The sequence below is a fragment of the Cervus elaphus genome, chromosome 12 (genome assembly GCF_910594005.1).
Source record: "Cervus elaphus chromosome 12, mCerEla1.1, whole genome shotgun sequence".
Lineage (NCBI taxonomy): Eukaryota > Metazoa > Chordata > Mammalia > Artiodactyla > Cervidae > Cervus > Cervus elaphus.
Window position 1 is genome coordinate 13,461,282 of NC_057826.1, and position 13,395 is coordinate 13,474,676.

At 50.6% G+C, this 13,395-nt stretch overlaps 1 protein-coding gene across 11 annotated transcripts in view; it reads right to left on the bottom strand.

Annotated features, from left to right (window-relative positions):
• Nucleotides 1–9,559, bottom strand: part of NRXN3 (neurexin 3) — a 1,774,776-nt gene extending 1,765,217 nt beyond the window's left edge. For all 11 annotated transcript variants that reach the window (XM_043920656.1, XM_043920646.1, XM_043920650.1 and 8 more), the window contains exon 1: nt 9,273–9,559. The gene's annotated coding sequence lies outside the window, so the exon portion shown is untranslated. The remainder of the gene's footprint in view (nt 1–9,272) is intronic.
• Between the last annotated feature and the right edge of the window lie 3,836 nt (nt 9,560–13,395).

Consider the following 13,395-nt stretch of genomic DNA (forward strand, 5'->3'; position numbering starts at 1 on the left):
GGGTCACTCAAAAAATTATTAAATAAATAAAAGATACTAGAGAAGGTGGAGAGTGATGGCTTCTCCCCGCTTGAACCAAGGGTCAGCAAAGAGCCAACTCCATCTGCTCTGGCAGCCAAAGGGAAGAAAAGATGTCTCCTAAAGGCTCACAGGGAGCTGAAAATTCCAAATGTGGGGCCAGGGGAGGAGGCAGCCTTGCCTCCCCACCACCCCTCCCGGGGTGATGCTGAAGAATGCTGACTCCAGCCTGGGCCCCTCTCACCAGCTCCCCATCCTCCTCACTCCATTTAGCTCTGGCAATCCAATTCCCTTTCTTCCACCCGGAAATCGATGTTTAATTAACACATTATTGGAAAAATAAACACAGTCTTCAATGGGACTGCAATGAAGCTAATGCAGCTCAGCTTGGGGGCCACAGACCATCCCCCGAGTGAGAAAAATCCTCTACTCCTATTCCCTGCTTCTCAACCAAGAAAAAAATTCCCCTTTCTCCCTGGAGTCCTCCAGCTGGGGAATCCCAACTTCCCTCCACTGTGTATCCTCCCTTCCAGTCTCTAGGCAGAGAGACCACCCGTCCCATCTTATCCTTGGTCCTCAGACACTGATACAGGGGAAGGAAGGGAACCAGATGTCAGTGCATATATTACGGCTTCCCTGGTGGCTCAGATGGTAAAGAATCTGCCTGCAGTGCAGGAGACCCAGGTTTGATCCCTGGGTGGGGAAGATCCCATGGAGAAGGAAATGGCAAACCACTCCAGTATTCTTGCCTGGAGAATTCCATGGACAGGAGAACCCAGTGGGCTACAGTCCATGGGGTCACAAAGAGTTGGACATGACTGAGTGACTAACACACCTCTAACATGATTGCAGAAGGAGGTACCTCCTTCGGGACTTCTGCAAGGTGTGGATGGGCCCATCTCCCCCTTCCCTCCAAACCAGAACCAGCACTCATCCAGCTGAGAGTTCAGCGGCCGTCTTCCCCTGGCTGGAGGAGGGAGAAGACCCAGGGGTGGCTGAGCAGAAGATGGGCCCCAGACGCCCTCTCCAGCCCCCAGACTCAGGGGCTGATCTGAACACCTCCTCCTGGGGTATTTCCTCCTCTGCCTCCCCTTTCAGACCTTCCAGCTCCCACCACTTCTACTCCAGGGTTCAGTGTAGCGGGCAGGGCAAGGACTCCGAAACAGCAGGAATTCAGGGGTCAGACCCAAGCTTGGGTCCGAGGTCTGCGACTTCTCCCTGTGTGGTCCTAGACAAGCTATTTAACCCTCCTGACCGACGGCCTCCTTGTCAGACAAATGAGGACACCACCCATTACAGGAAATACGGCAGACCACGATACTCTGCCGAGAGCAGGTGCTAGCCGATTGTCCACTCGCCGGAATCTCCCACTGGGGGCCAGCCCCCACTGTTAGGGCCAGGGCGAGTGTGGCCCATCAGGGATCAGGGCCACAGAGCAAAGCAGAGCCAGACAGGGTGCGGGTTCTCTGCCTTCTGCCTGCCCACCACCATCCCAAACAACCTAAGCTCCCTCCTCAGCTCCCTCTTCTGACCAAGGTAACTGAGTCACCACAGGAAACAGAGTCTCTAAAGGGCCATCAGAAAGACCCCCAGCAGCCTCCCATCCCTAAGCCTAACATGCCACTCAGCAGCAGCATCCCTCACCAAGTCCCGGGTTGTGATCCAACAGCCCAGCAGGCAGCTCAGCTCCCGGACAGGGTGGACCACAGGACTGGCCCACAGATACATTGTGACCCAGTGTGAATATCAGAGCCAGGTCATTGGGTTTGAACGTGATCTCATCACTTCCTTCCTGCATGACCTTGCCCATGTTACCTAACTTATTTAGGGCTCAGTTTGTTTGCTTGTCATACCAAACTGTTAAGAGAACCCATCTTATAAAGTGGTGGGAAGGTTAAGTGGGACAGTGCATGTCAAGTGCTTAGCAGAGTAACTGGCAAACAGTCAGGACCCAAACGTTGGCTAGCAGAAATAGTTGTAGTAACGGAGTTAGGTTAGTAGTCGTCATGTTGGTAGCAGGAGTAGTCAGGAAATTAAGGTCTTAATCCTGTAGAAATGGGGGACAAGAGGAAGCACCTCTCGGGGAAGGCTCTTCTCCCAGGCACCTTCTTGCCCTAAAATTTGATTTTCCTTTCTGGCACACCTTTTCTCTATCTCAAGAACAGAAAGTGGGTGATGTCATCCCAAAGAAGGATGACCATATATTTTATCATCCAAACCAGGACACTTTTGAGAGCTCATAATTACACTAGGACCAAACCCTAAATGGGCCTGTCTCTACAAACCAGGGCAACTGGTCACCCCATCTCAAAGTCACACAAAAACAGCTTCTCACCCTGTCTCAAGGTCCTGGCAGAAGGTAAGGCTTCCCAGATTCTCAGAATCTACTTTGCTCTGGTCTCCCACTCCCCGGCCCCAGAATACACAGACAGACAGACAGACACAGACACACATACTCAAGCCTAGGATGTCTAATCCCTTCCTGAGTCGCGGTCAAGTCCAAGCCTAGGTTGGAGCACAGGGACGAGTAAGAGCCCTTGCCCTTCCATGACCTCACACTCTCCGGCCAGCTTCTGGAAACCAAAATGAAGCACAGTGAGGCTAGTGTCTGGGCCCACACCTCGCTTTCCTGAGAAGGGCTACAGCAGTCTGTGAGAAGGTCACAAGCTGCCCGGTCTTTGGATCCAGACCTTGAACGGAGCCCCTGCTGCATCTGAGCATGACCACAATGGACAGGGCTACACGGGACTGAGGACCCAGAGCACCCCACTGGGGCCTCTTCCTCCAGCAAACTCAGGGCGTGACCTTGACCCACACCCAGCGACTCTAATGACCTTGGAGTACAGCCCCCAGCCTCCCCCAATCTCCTTCCAGCTCTGCGGGAAGCAGCCCCCATTAAAGGCACAGCTACTCCCCCCCACCTCACAAGGCCCACCCCACTCTGATCAAGGAGGAAGGAAACTCAGAGGGCACCTCAGGAAGCCGCCAGCACCATTCTCCTTGAGAAGGAGCCTGTGTCCCATAGACCCAGCACGGAGGTATAGAAGGAACATGGCCCGGACAGCCAGAAAACCTGGATTCCAGCTTTGTCTCTCCATCAGACTTGGCATATGACTCTGGACAAGCCATTGAATGTCTCTAGGCTTCAGTTTTCTCATCTGTGTTGGAGAGTTCTGACTGAGACGGTGGTTCATCTCCCTTTTACCTCTAATAGTATAACAGAAGGGTCACAAGCTTGGGCTCTGGGATAAGAAAGATTTGAGTGCAAATCCCTGATCTGCCATTGTACCTTCTTACTTTATCTAAGTCTCAGTTTCCTCCTCTGTCATAGGCAGGGTTTAACAGCACAGTCATTGCTCAGCATCTGTGGGGTATTGATTCCAGGATCCCTCCCAGATACCAAAATCTGCAGATGATCAAGTTTCTTACATAAAATGATGCAGCGTGGTTGGCCCTCCATCTCCAAGGATGCAGAGCCCATGAATACAGAGGACTGACTACATACTGCACTGGGCTGTGTGGAAAATTAACAGAGATACTGAATGTAAAAAAAAAAGAAAAGAAACTTTTACAGAACTTGGTATATATTAAGCACATCCGATATGGTAGCCATATCACTACTATTACCGTTACTACAACTTGATGACAATGACCGACTATCATTAGTGGGACCATGAAGGAGGCAGAGTCACTCAGCCAGGCCTGGAGAAGACCCTTCTATTGGGCTTGAACGTTGCACTTTACAGTCCCTCTAGCAGATCTGGACTTGGAGGCAGGGACAGCCAGTGGCAAAGTTTGGCTCTCCCAGAAGACAGGTTCCAAGGTTAGAACCCCCAACGCCAAATCCATATGGTTCTTTCTGCCAATCAGCGAATATTTGCTGAGCACCTACGACATGCCAGAAAATGTCCGAGGCACTGATAACACTGCAGTGAACCCAAAGAGACAAAGACCCTGACCTCATGGAGCCTGCTTCCAGGGGGAGACAGACAAGATTACCGTAACACTCGGCGGGTATTGGAGCGTTAGGTGGTGAGTAGCTGATGAGAATTAAAGGCCAAGAAATGGGCTGGAAAGTGGCCAGGCAAGCGGGGATGGGGTTATTTCAGATGGCCCTCTAGGCGAGGCCTCTCGGAGGAGGACTCACTGGAGCAGAGCCCTGCGGAGCCCTGCCCAGGCCCAGGACTGCCACCTGTGGCTGGCCCAGTCACACCTCGCCATCTGCAGAGCAGCCAGGGGTGCCCTCCAGGGTCAGAACTGCGGCAAGACTTGGCGGTCCCTCCCCCAGCAGGTACGTGCTTGAGGGAGGCCGGGCCTGATGGCAGCAAGAACCGAAGCACCAGGCCTGCGAATTTCTCGGCAGTGAGCTTTGGAAGGGATGCTTCAACTTTTGCAAGGCTCCCATCCACACACAAGGCTGATACAAGGGGAACGCAGCAGGGGGATCCCAAGAGCCTTCTCCTCTGGATGTCTGGCCCAAGAATCCACCTCCGAGTCATCATCCTACCCCTCATTTGTCCCCTTTCTCCGGCAATGACGTAACCCTTTCTCCCTACCGGCTCAAGGTCAGCCCTGGCAAGGGAGAAGGGACGTAGGAAACGTCCGATGATCAGCATTTTGCTCCAAGGATTTTTTTTTTTTTCTCTCTCTTAGGAAAAATGTTTTCCCATCTCATATATAATTGCTAATAAAGAGGGACACACCTTTAGCCAAAGGGAAAATGGCGTCTGGTAGTCAAGGCAGCCAGAGCCCAGAAACCTACGGGGTTGGGGGGTGCTCAGATGCCATCCCGGCCGAGGGCGACTGCAGCTCTTTGGGGCTGCAGCCTCCGACAAGGCCGAGCCGCCCAAGGGTGGCTGGTGCCCGGGAGGGCAGGGCCAATCTCTGGGCTCTGTCCGGGGCTCCTGAGGTGGCAAGGGAAACCCTCAATTTCACCCACTTCGTCCCTTGCCACACACCCCCCACTTCGGCATCCGCCCACCCGTCATCCACGATCACACCCACCCACGGGCTTGCTCCAGGGAGCCAGGCTGGCTCACGAGGCTTCCCGCCGGAGACGGAGCGCCTTCTCCCCCTCCAGTCTTCTCAACTCCCTGGAACACTCCGTCGCCCTGTCTCCCCCACCGAGCACCTCGGCTCTCTGCCGTCCTCCCCACAAGTGAGGGTCAGGGAGCGTCACCCCCACACCGCCCCAGAGCCAGGCGCACGTCCGCGTCCCACAAGCACACTCACGCAGCACAAACAGGCAGGCAGCCCCCCGCTCCAACTGCATGTTGACAATCCAGGTTGTCCAATTGGAGGCACACGGGGCATCACCCCTCCAGCGCCACCCACCCCCACCCCAGCCACGAGGCCACACAAAGGCCACCCAGAAATTTAAGATCAGACATCATCGGGGAGAGTGAGAGCTGGGTAGGACAAAGACATCACTCCAGCCTCTCAACAAACCACGACAACCCTGGGAGATTCTGCAGTGCCCTCTGGCTTGACACAGCCCACCGAGCAGAGCTGTGTGTTGGGGTGTGTGTGTGGGAGCATGCACATGTGTGTGTGGAGATGGGGGGGGGGGGCGTGCATCTGTGTCTCTATTGTCCAGGCATCAAATCTCCCCAGAGGTAACCCAGTCCAGACTCTGCTTTCCCCGGGTAACCTTCCTCCAGTGTGCCGCAAACATATATTACACGGATGGTTAAATTGGATCATTATCACCGGGTGCTTATTTGGCAAAAGGGGAAAAAAAAAAAAAAATTAATGTCATCTACCCCCATTCCAATCCTCCTCCTATGAAGTCCCCTCCCCCAAAGACTCTCCAACATGCTAATCCCATGAACTGCGACACACCACAGTTTTGGGGAAAGCAGGCTGGCGAGAAGAAAGCAGAGGGCGGTGTGGGGAGAAGACGGGGGTACCGCGACTGCGTCTCCCGAATGAAGACGGTGGAGAGAAGCCATGGTGGACGTAGGGGTGGGGAGAGCTGGAAAACCAAACGGAACCAAGCCCTCGATCGCCTGAGACTGTGGGAGAGTGCGTGTGTGTGTGTGTGTGTGTGTGTGCAAGAGCGTGTGCAAAGTGCGTGTGTAGATGTGCCGACTTAGCGCTCCTATCAGAAGGCTGCATCCGTGTGGCATGTAGGAAAGGCCATCGCACCACTGTTGTGTTGCAAAAAAAAAAAGAAAAGAGCCGCAGAGCCATCAGAATCAGAATTTTCTCATCCAGGCAGAAAGGACTCCAGGAAAGGGGGGAGGAGGTACATGAGGGTAGGGGAGAGCGGGTGTGTGCAAATGGAAGCAAGAGAATGGCAGACCTGGGGGAGGACGGAGGGGGACATTGGTGGTAGGGTGGAAAAAATTGCACGCACACAGAGATACACACAGACACACACACACACACAATGCCCAAACGCCAACCCCACTGCTCCACTGTGCATCCGAGACTGACGACCCGTCCCCCATCCCTCCGCTGCCTCTCTGCGCCCCCAAAGCTGATGCCGATGGGTTTCCGTATCTCAGTTTTGCAGCAGTGGGCTAATTACAACCAAGCCCCCTCACCAAATTAACCCCTCCCCTCCTTCTCCTTTTTTCTCTAAAAGGCCAATTGAAGAATAATGTGTTTTTAGAGATAATGGATTTTTTTTCCCCCCAAGGAGCGAGAGAAAGGGGGATACAGGACAGAAATTCTGCCAACCGGTGACTTCCGAGCTCACCTCTGTCTCTCCTCATGTTCCCATTTGCTGTAGCATCTCATCTACCATTTTCCAACCATCCCCTTATCCCCCACCACCCAAAAGAAAAGACCTTCCTACCATGCACATCGACAAATACATCAACCGCCACCCAATCTCAGTAGCCGATCTCAAAACCCCAAGCCTCAAACCACCTCGATACATCCTTTCCCTTATATAAGCAGCAAATCATCAACATATTCAGTAGAAACGCAGCATTAAAATCAACGAGAAAAGGAGGCCAGCCCTCCGTCAACCCCCTAATAATGAATAACAGGGAGCTACCAGAGAAGCAAAGACGTAGTTGTCTCTCAAAATCCAGAATCCCTTTGATTTCTGGCCCCCCCTCATCTTAAGCAATTTTGGAAAATTGTTATTTCACTAGAAAGGGCTGGAAAACTCCAGAAAAGGGCATTCGCACAGTCCAGTTGTTTTTTTTTTTTTTTTAAATTAACCCAGCCCTGTTGCTCACTTTAATAGCGAACTTCCAGCGTCCAGCCTTTTTCCCCTCTTCCAGAAGGAAGACTGACTCGCCAGATGAACCCCAGGCTGCAGAAAATGGGCCAAGAGCCCTTACTCTCCACTCCCCAACCAAGGAAAAAAAAAAATCAAACAATAGGAATGTCTCTGCACAACCAGCACCCATCTGAAATATCGTTCGCCCCAATATGACTTAGGCAGATTAAGCCAGAAGATTAAAAAAAAAAAAAAGAAAAGCCAGCCTTGCTATGTCTCTCCCTCTCTCCCCTCCATCCTTCAGCCACGTACCCAGTAGCCCTTAGGTAAACTTGCCCATCATAACCAGCAGGACCATTTTAACTTGAAAGGCGACGCAGAAGCCCTTGGATGATGAAGGGAGGCTCTACCCAGAACAGCAAATTCATAAAGGGCTAGTTCTTCGGGCTCCCCAGACCTAACCTCCAGGTGCCCCCAGATAGACTATCCTGGGTACTAAGTCACCCAGTGCACTGGGAGTTCAAATTTCCATTGGAACCTTCATCACAAAGGCAAACGGTCATCTGACCCCCAAAACTACACAGTCCCCCAGGTGTGACAAGGAGCATCGCTCTCCCTCCAGGGCCATCCACAGGACCCAGGGCAAAGAAGAATTAAGAATGTTAGGGTGGATCGTGGGGGTAAAAGAAAACTATCTCCCCAAGCGGGAATGACCGGAGCAAGACGGAAAATGACAGTTCCCCTTTTCCCAGTTCTCCTAGTTGGTCCGACTCTGTCTTGCTCCATCCTAGCCTACCTAGATCACCCACTCTCTGGGTGATCTCTGACCTTTGTATTTAAAGAAAAAAAATTTTTTTAAATAATAATCAGAGAAGAGGAATCCTACTTTACCTAAACCCCAGTAATGGTTATCAAAAATATAATTTTCGCACTGCATGACAATATTTCTACATCCAAATCCAAAGAAGAATGCATTTAATGGAGGAAGGGAGAAATTTATTTTTTTTAACAAGTAATCACAGGGTAAGTCACCTGCAAAGCAGGCGAGCCCATAGGCTGGTATTACATCACTGGCCTAGGAAGGGATAGGGGGTTGGGGGGGGAGATTTTTTTTCCCTTGTCATCAGGATGATGTTTCTAGAGCAGCTAAGTTTTGTGGTTAAAAAAAAGAGAGAGGGAAAGACCTAAAACTCTGGGTACAACACAATGCCTAGTAAAAAATACATCGAACCAGCCTTTAAGGTCACTGAGAGCTTGCAAAACCCACAGTGCTTACACGGAGTGGAAGTTTTCAGGCAAGCCTGCTACTAAATCATTAATATAAACAAATGGAAGGCAGAGGAGGAAGATTCCCTTGTAACTGATCCAAACAGGAGTGCGCACACACACACACATACACACACACACTCCCTATTTCAGCTTCTGTGAGTATGCCCACCTCCACAACAAAATAACAGGGCTCCAGCCTGAATCTTCCTACTCAGGATCTACCTCCTCACACCCCTTCCAAAAAATATCACACACACACACACACACACACACACACACACACCCTTCAATTCCTCAACAGCTAGGGAAATCCCTGTCTCAATTCAATTTTGTCTTCTTGTGATCCTCAGAGCTTCCCTTCTTCTCTTTCTCATTTGATCTAGCCCCTTCCCCAGAAAATAATAATAATAATAATAATAATGGGGGGGTTGTCATAAAATGCAAAAAAAAAAAAAGAGTACCTGCCCAAAATGAAGTGATAGGTACACATCATTTCAGACTAACAATCTACGCAAATAGGAGAAAGACTTTTCAAAAGATTACAAATCTAAAACATTCTCTGACTTTTTCAACATCTGGAGCCAAAAGACCCAACTTCCAGGAGAAACAGAAGGAAAAGAAAGGCAGTTGAAAAGCCATTCCCATGGTCAGCCAAGGTTCTCCGATCCAGCCTTCAAAAAAAAAATCTAGGTTGGTCGCTCCCAACTGAAAACTTCTACCCTCTCAGGAGCAACCTCTTCCCAGAACGAACAAGAAGCTTGAGTTGTTTCACACCCTTGCCTGCCTTCCTCGCCCCCCGAGATCTTACCTTTCCCGTTGGACAGAAGATTTGGGGTCTGTCTGTCTGTCTGTCTGATGTTTAATCAACTGAGTTTGCTGGGTATGTTTCCTCTTTGGGGAGGCTCAAATTCCAGAATCTTTCTGTCTCCTTTCTCTTTCTCTCTCTCTTTGGGAGGGAGTGGCGGGGAAGAAGGGAGGGGATGTTGGAGGTGCAAAAAGCAGGTCCTCGGTGGCTGGAGATGCTGGCGGCTGCGAGAAGGGAGGACACGCTCGCCTCTCCCTCTCAGTAAGTTGCATGCGAGCGGAGATGTGTAGGGCTGCGCTCTGAGCCTGAGACTGCCGGAGGAGCCCAGGAATTTCACGCACTCCAGAGCCGGCCCCTCCCTCTCCCACACAGACCCCGGCATTTAAAGAGACAGGCGGGCTGCTGGGTTCAGGGCTCCACCGCCACCTCCCTGACTGTTTTGCAAACAGCTGAGAAGATCTCATCAAGGAGGGGCACTCTGCAGCCCCCTGCGACGGGGAGGCCGTGTCAGGAGCTCATGTCTCTGCTCATCCCAGCCTAGGAAGGCTCTTCACTGGAACTGGAGCGGAAATTGAAGACAAAAATCCCCAACTATGGTTTAGTCCCCATTTACAGCTTCAGCAGACTGAGCCACCTCCTCACTGCTGAAGGTGCATGTGTGTCTCACTGCAGACTGAGGGAGTGATGACCCTGGCCCACCAGTGTGCCTCAGTTTCCCCCAAGCAGTCGCTCTTCCTTGCAAAATCACGGCAACCTCGTGCATCTGATGGGGGTTAGGGCTATAACTAGGACACCAAGCCATTCCTCCTGCAAGCCCTCTGAATGCTTGCTTAGGACGAGGCATGGAGCGAGGGGAGGGAACAGAGAAAGGAAGGGGACCAATGGGGCTTCCCCCTCTTCAAGGGCTCCTGCTGGCAAGACAGACAGAGGCACAGCCCACCCTGTCCTCAGGGGCAGCAAGCTAAGAGAGACAAGGGCAGGAGGAGTCAGGCTCCGTGGTGGGTCAGGAGGGTGGCTCCCTCTTGCATCCTGAACTCAGAGCCGAGACATTTCCACAGCACCCCCACACCCATCAGTATCCATCACCAGTTTTCCCAAACTAGGCCGTGTCTGTGGCAACATTTCCCCAGTCAAGCCTAAACGAGAGATGACGGTCAGTGGCCCCAGACACAAGGTTTCGTTCATAATCAGGCCCTGGTGCCCGGAAGGGGGGTAATAGCCACCCCCCTCTTCTCCAGCCTCCCCTTTCTAAAGGCTGCATAGCGTGTGGTCCTCCAGGCCAGCACCAACAGTGGGAATAGATGCTAGCGCTGTTGAACACTCACCACGTGACAATACATGGGTCATCTCATTGAGTCCAGGGAGGTTGGCACCCATTGACTGTTGAGGTCCATCTTACAGTTGAGGAAATCAAAGATTTAGAGAGAGTCCCCCATGGTCACCAAGCAGGACATAACCAATATGAAGGTGTACAGACTCCAGAGCCTGCCTGCTCACCCTCACTTTACACTGCCTCCCTTCCATGGAGGGTGGTAGTTCTTACACTTCCGCCCTTTCCTGAACATCCTTTATCCCAGCAAACTTGCTAGCACATGTGCTGAGCATTGTTCTCACAGGAAACCAAACAAGTAGGTCAAGTCTCCTGCCCCAAGGAGTCTTCTATGCTTTGATGGAAGACAGAGGTGCATTCTTATAAAGCAAGGGGAAAAGAGCAATCATGAAAGCAAGGTAAGGTAGGCTCTACGGGATTGTCAAGAAGCAAATGATAAAATTGTTTTGGAGATGGGGATTATCAAGGCAAGCTTGATAGACTAAAGTGGCCTTTGGGCTGGGCTTAAATGGACACATGCAATTCCAGCATCATCGGTCTGCATTTCCGTCTGTTTTAACTTTCAGATAATAATCTCATTGGTTATGTTTCTTTGGGTCCCCAATCTTCAATACCTCCATGGAACCCAGCATTTAATAGGAACATAAACATGTTTTAACTGATTAAGTTCATGCACGACACCTCACCTTTCAGCAGTTTATGCTAAACCTGGACTGCCCTCTCTCTGATCTATTCCCCCTTACCTGAACTTTCTTGAAGTCTGCACCTTATTAGTTCCCAGAATATGGAAGGGAATTTCTGAGAGCACAGTGCATGGGATTGGGCAAACTGTCTAGAGCTCCTGGGGGAAGAACAGTGTGAAGGGACCACCATGATCCAGCAGGACCCTGGGAAGAGCCAGGGCAGTTGCAGACCCACCTCTGGGAACAGCAGGAAGAGGTCCAAGGGGCCCGGGGAGTATGAGGGTGGGAGCCCAGAGGCAGAGCCGGAGAACTCAGTGCCCAGCAGAGGTCAGCTCCCACGGGACACCGCCAGCCAACACCAGCTTGGGAAGGACATTCCCTCACGAAGTCCATTGCGCATCCTCAGGACAAGCAAGGTTAGAACACACACCTGGACTCCAGTCCCAGCTTGACCACCTAACTTCCTTGTGATATGAATTTTTTTTTCCCTGCTCTCCTAAGTCTCAGGGTCTTCACCTGCAAAACGGAAATGATGCCTCTACTTACTTCATAGGATTGTTTCAAGAATTAAGTGACAGAACACACACAGAACACCTGTCCCAGAGAAACGCTGAGCAAGGGTCTGCTTGGCCCAAGGGTCTGCCTTCACCCCTGTGTGGAATTATTAACTTTGGACTGCCCCCTATAGTTAGCATTCCCTTATTTCATCATTTCATGCTTAATATTTTAGCTTCTGGGATGTCGTAGGTACTATCATTTACTCGTTTTTAGCCCTTTTGCTTTTTCCCTGCTTTACCCTGTGTAGCTTGAATATACTTGTTATCATCACTTTATTCCATTTAGTAGTTTCTTGGGCTTCTTGAGTGTTATTTATCTTTCAATTACTCTGGTGTATCCTTTTAGTCTGCCTTTTATTATGAAATCTTTGGGCTCATTTTATCCCATTCCTCTAAAGCATTGTAGCTAACTACCACTCTGCTCATTCTCAGGGACCCAGCAACCCCTGAGATAGGTCCAGATTTCTGAGGATGGATACGTATGAAAGAGCAGAGAACAGCAGCAATACGGACAATAAGACATGTAACGCGACCACAGGCAAAAAGCAGTATCAGGTGTTTGCCCACATGATGGTGCCACGGCAGCAATGGTACTGATTTTTTCTTTTTTAAGTTTTACTTTTATTAGGCTGCACAGGAGTCTTCGTTGTGGCATGAAGTATCTTTAGTTGCAGCATGTAGGATCTAGTTCCCTGACTAGGGATTGAACCCAGGTTCCCTGCCTTGCCCTTCATGTGGCTGTGGGGCTGCTGCCTTCACTCCCAGTTCGGGAGGGGAACAAAATGGAACAGGGACTCTTCCAGTTTTTCTCAAATGTGCCAGACTAACACTTTCAGGATGGAACAAAGAAGAATTTTATCACCAATCAAAAGGATAAATTGCCCATGACATTCTGGGGGGAGAAAATCAAGTTGATAGAATGATGATAATGAAAATACTGTGACAATTACCACCACCACCACGTGTCTGGCCCTCTGCGTGGCTCTGCAAAGAGCCAACACCAAGGCTCTATAAAGAGCATCACTGGCTGGCCACGAGACCTTGGCTGGGTTACTAACAGTTCAACCCTCAGCTTTCTCCCCTGTGAGATGGGAATAACCATGATGCCATCCTCAAACATGTCCTGTGACAATTATATCAAAAGCACCTGTACTAGTAAATGGCACTTGGAAGGTCCACAGTGGACTATGTGTTATCACCATCAGAGTGAGATTTAAAATACTCAGTGTCTGAGATGGCATGGCAGCAGCCAGTCACCTCAGAGGCCGGCCAGGAGCAACTGGTTTGATCCTAACAGGACATACCAGCTATCAATCCTGATCACTAGCATTATTTCCACCCCACCAGGTACTAAGGTGAGCACTGGGCAAGCATTATCTCATTTAATTTTCACAGCGAGTTGGCTTTATTATGTTATCTATTGAAATACATGCAATTGCATATTTACAAATAAGACTGTGCCTATAAAATCAGAGTTATAGACAAAGGACAACATACAGCTTTCTACTGCCCTAATGACTCTTGGCTTGGGACTTTCAGGTTGCTTTGTCTGGGGG